The following is a 5,247-nucleotide window of genomic DNA, read 5'->3' on the forward strand; positions in this document are numbered from 1 at the left end:
CCGTACCTCTGCACTTTACTTTCGTAGCTCCTCTGAGTCTGTGTGCTCTTCTCTTTCCTTCTAGTTGTAGAATTTCCACTCAGCCAGCCTTCCTGTGGTTCTGGATGATGACCGTTCTGTCTTTTAGTTGTATTTTTGAAGTTGTTGTCGGAGGCAGCAATTTCCGGTGTTTACCTATGCCGCCATCTTGGTTTCTCCACTATGCTTTAATTATGTTCAATTTGTAAGAATGAAATTGGGGGTCACCACAACATGAGGAACTGTATTAAAGGGTCATGGCATTAGGAGGTTGAGAACCATTGCTTTAGTCCATGGGCCAACACACTAGCCCCCAGTGAAACTTTCTAGGGCTCAGAAGTTCCTCCTGGCGCTGGGCATCATGGATGCTCCCCATGTCCATTTTCAAATTGAAATGTGACAGGCCTTTGCAGTATGGCCTGAGCTTGGGCTTGGTGGTGCTGAGAAGGCTGTCATCTTCTTCCCTGTCTGGGCTACTGTCGCTGGTTCTCCAGCATGTCAGACAGAAAGTGCTGGTCCTCCTCCACTCGGGGCCATGATCTGCAGGGTACCGCTCCGGGTCCAGGACCTCCTCTGACACTTGGGCCCTGCTCAGCCAAGCCACGGCTTTCTGATTTAAATTTGGATGCCTTGTCATGGACATTGTTGTGACTTTCAATAGTCGCTGCTTCCTGGGCTCCCCCATGTCAAAGTCTTCCTGGTCCGGGTCCTACCCATGGGAGGCATCTTCACTGGCTTCCTGCTCAGAGAAGCTCTCATACTCCTCCTTAGAGTAGTGATCTGTGGACTTGGCCTTGGGCCGGCCTGCATGGCGCTGTCCTCGTGGTGAATGGAGGAGATACAGACCCAGGTGACCTTGGGGTTGGGGTGCTGTGGGCCACCTTGTTCCAAACACTGTTGCTGGGCTGTTTGATGCCTGAGGCTCATGTGTTCTCTCACGCTTTGACCAGATTTGCAGGCTCCTTCTGGCTCAGGGCCCTGTGGATACTCCCCATCTCTGTCTGTGAGCTGGATTGTGCCAAGATTTCGAACTACAGCCTGAGCTTGGGGGTGCTGAGGGTGCTGTTATCATCCTCCATGTCTGGGCCACTACCCCTGATGTTTTGCAGTGTGTTAAATAAAAGGTCCAGGTTCCCTTCCAATTCGGGGACATGCTCTGCTGTGTCCTGCTCAAGTCCACAGCCTCCTCTAACACTTTGAACTTCCCCAGCCACACCATGACTTTCTCCTTGATATTTTGTGGCCTGGTAATGGATGTCTTTCCTAATATCCATGGCCTCTGCTTCTTGGGCATTCTCATGTCAATGCCCTCCTAGCCAGGTCCCGCCCATGGGTGGCATTGTTGCTGGCCTGTTGCTCAGAGCAGAAGCTCTGATATATTCCCTCAGAGTAGTTAACCCTTGATTTAGCCTTGCATCTGGCCTGTCTGGCACTGTCCTCCTGGTGGATGAGCTGGCTGGACAGGGAGCAGATCCAGATCTCGGCCACTTTGGCAGAAGCCTCCTTTATGCTGTTGCAGAGGCACAGCCCCTGGCCACCCTTGAGGGGTCACTGCCTGACCTTGGCCATGTGGATGGTGCCCACGGGGAGTGTCTTGTAGCTCCAGATGGTCTGTTTCTTAAAGCGCTTCCTGCAGTGCAACAGGTCCTGTAGCTTGTTGCCTTCTCTCTTGAGGAAGTGGGGGTCCTGCAGTGAGGTCAGCCCCACATCTGTCTCCAGTTGTCCACTGGGGAGCAGCACACTCCCATAGGATGTGCTTGCAGCCCTGCATCTTCATGGTGATCACCATTGATATGAGATTGGAGCCCTACATCTTCATGGCAATCACCATGGAGATGAGGTCCTTTTCCAGCTCTTTGAAGACCACCATATTCATTAAGATCAGGTTTCACTACCTGGGCACGAATCTGAGGCTGGGGCTGTCCAATTCCCCAATAGCAAACAGGTTCTTGGTGTGTTGAGCCTGGGCACAGGGGTGTGGGGCTGGAGGCGTGGAGACCAGGATGTGGGGATCAAGGAAGCTGCAGTGGCTTGCACCATACAAATCTTTTCTGTATTCTGGGTTGATGGTTTCTCTTCCTGTGTTGGGAAAGAGGAGGGGCATTCCGTCAGGGGCAGCTTATGAACTGCCAGGTGGGTTGGGGACTGTAGATAAGACTGAACCCCTAAGCACACAGTGATTGTTGTCAGGAGGTGAGACACGAGCGATCCAAGGACAGTGTGTGCGAAAAGGGACCACATGCTCACTGACTAGCTCAGGGAACGCCTGTGTGGTGTTCTTGCAAACTCAGAGACCTAACATTATCACTAAGGATGTTCTGAAATGAAAACTTTTAAACTAAAAGCAGTTTTTGGTGGGTAGTCATGTCCTAGGCTGGCATCTTCCCTGACAAAGGTCAATCTTTACCTTAACTGAGCCTGTCTATTGCCTTTTGGCATCTACAATAACATATCTTTGGAATGTCAAAGGAATTTCCCTTTTTCCAGACCCCTCAAAGCATAGGCAATGCTCTGCGGAGACCACAAATCCCCTCATTGTTACCAAGTTAATTGTTGACTTGTACCTATCCTATATCCACCATGTAAAAGAAGTATGTTTCTGTCATTTTAATGTTTATCCAGTCACATAGGATTCCCCACTTTGATTTCTCTGGGACCCTAGGTATCACCACTGGATTTCATGTTACCAACATACATCTCCTGTCTTGATTGTAATGTATAAAATAAGGTGCAAAACTGCCAGAGAGCATTATCTCAATCCGCTGAGATTTTCTTCCTGACAATTATTGACAGTTAAGCTTAAATACACTCACAAAAATTCTTCACAGGTTTGAATGTTTCTTATTTTGACATTTGCTTAGCGTAGTGGGTCAGGATTCCAAAGAAGCTCACCCAGGACCAAACAGTGGACCCAGTGTTGGGATTCAACAAAAGACCCATTGAATCGGTGGTTCCTCACCCATCGGGTGAACCTGGGTGAGTTGTGTCTTAAATCCAGGACTTTTCCCTTGCTGGTGGTAGAGGGTTAGATTTATTTGAGCATTACTTTTAAATACTCCAGGTGGAACTAAGATTAAATGTTGAGGGAATTTAGGCTAAGACAAGACAGTAGGAAAAAATGGGTGGCTGGTTTTAAATTGTGGCTTTCCAATTGGAATTGCTTGCTGAGAATCTGAACAAAAAAACTTTGCTGTATAAATTAGAGTTGAACTCAAACAGCTCCAAAAAATACAGGGGCATGTCATCCCTCCAGCCTGGGTATCAGGTACTCTTAGGTGAAACACACCTAAAATTAACATGGGAAGTTGTGCCTCCAAGGCCAGGAGATGCCAGATCCCAGCCCTCATTAATACTTCTGATGGGAAGCTTTCATTTGCAAGTGCTTTATAGAAATGGGAAGATTTAACTAGAAAATATGCACCTAAAAATGCCCCATGTACAGATGTCTTTATGTGCCTAAATTAATTTTTTGGCATGCAATAAAAATTAGAAAAATGCCAGGTCTAACATTAAACTGAATGAATGAATGGAAGCATATCTTGACTTGGAAATGAGGAATTCGAAGGAGAAGCACAAATAAATTCTTTTAAAAACAATTAAGGAATTTGAAATTTTAGAGACTGTCTCTGAATTCCTCTGAAGCTTATAAATGCCAACACCCCATTCATCCGCCTTCTCTAGCTCCCCCAGTATATCCTTTCCCCTCCCTTCTTCCTTCCCCTTCAGTCCCCTCCACTACCTCTCCCTACTGACTTTTGGAAAAATGAGAATAGGAATTCTAACAGCTCCCTTTAGTGAAAAGCTGCTCTCAGCCAGAGAGAAACCAGCAATTGTTCTCAATTTTCTCTATGGCCCTGATTGGTTTATAAAGAAATTTAACTGTTAGAACATGTAATCCTGTCTATTCTAACCTATTCCAATTAATATAGCTAATGGTTTCTGCCAGCAAATGCAACGCACTTTCTAAATGAAGTTTGCCAGAAAAATTGTAGAGAAGTCTGTCCATTGTTAGAATCATAGGAAACTGAAATAGGATGTAGAAAAGGGAAAGAAAACAAAACACAAAACAACCATAGGGTTGATCCAAGGGTATTTCCCCTTCTCACTGATAGTTTGGGAACAGTTAAAATTATCATAGAAAGGGAAGCCACTAAGACTCCTACAGAGATACTGGGGCTACTTTATTTGTTCCTACCCACATCCAACTAATTGTCTACTCCCTCAGAGTAAAGCTTCTGTGCAAATGGCAGGAATATTTAACCAATGTCTGTTTTTAATCAAAACCTGTTTCCAACTAGGGAATGTTATAGCAATATTAGCAAGTATCTATTTTTGCTAATAAAATCTGCCCCAATTCAACTGTTAGGGAGAGGTGTTTTGTTTATTTTATGAAATCACTGATACCCACACATGCTTTTTCCAGAAGGGTAATATGTATTTAGAAATAAATGAACAAGATACTGAGCCCAACAGAGCCTGAGATGAACCCAGCGGTGTGTCCTCAAAGTTGGGGTCCTGGCTGCACCCAGGTTTCCTCGGTGGCTCTGGAAAAGGATCTGCTGGTGGAATCATGCACAGACATGAAGAGGCATGGGGGAGATGGTGAGCATTCAGCAGGTAAATGAGCCTTTGGCCAGTATTTGACTGAAAAGGAGCCCAGAGTTGGAAGTGCATGCATGCACCTCTGTCCAATACCCACCCAGGGTGGAGGGAGCTGGGCCCCTTTCTTGTGAGCTCAGGCTTATGCAGTTGTGAACCCAACCCTCAATGGGAAATTGGGAAACTGATGTCCATAGAGTGGCAGATATTACCCAATGTCCACGACATTCAGAGCCCAGAGTTCAGGAATGTTCAGACCTTCCAGGGCAAGGCTCCCACCTCTCCGACAGAGTTGGTCTGGGCATTAGAAATCCTGACATACTGGCAAGCTCCTGCCTGCTCCTCTGTATCTAGGGGTCAGGGGGTGCTTTGTTCTGGGACCCAGAAAGAGCACTACCTCTTTTTTTTTACAAAGAGAAATATTTGTATTATTTTATTTTATTATGGTTTAAAGTATAACATGTTTCCATTTTTCCCCTTGGACCCCTCCCTAGCCACTCCACCCTCCAGCACATGCCCCTACCCCCTCAATGTCTGTGTCCATTGATTATGCTTATATGCATGCATTCAAGACCTTTGCTTGATCTCTTACTCTCTCCCCCACTCTTCCCTGCCTTCCCGCTGAGGTTT

At 46.2% G+C, this 5,247-nt stretch overlaps 1 pseudogene; it reads right to left on the bottom strand.

The window, feature by feature from the left end:
* Positions 1-1,888, bottom strand: part of LOC102263931 — a 10,626-nt pseudogene extending 8,738 nt beyond the window's left edge.
* Positions 1,889-5,247: the final 3,359 nt, after the last annotated feature.

This window comes from Myotis brandtii, unplaced genomic scaffold (assembly GCF_000412655.1).
Source record: "Myotis brandtii unplaced genomic scaffold, ASM41265v1 scaffold314, whole genome shotgun sequence".
Taxonomy (NCBI): domain Eukaryota; kingdom Metazoa; phylum Chordata; class Mammalia; order Chiroptera; family Vespertilionidae; genus Myotis; species Myotis brandtii.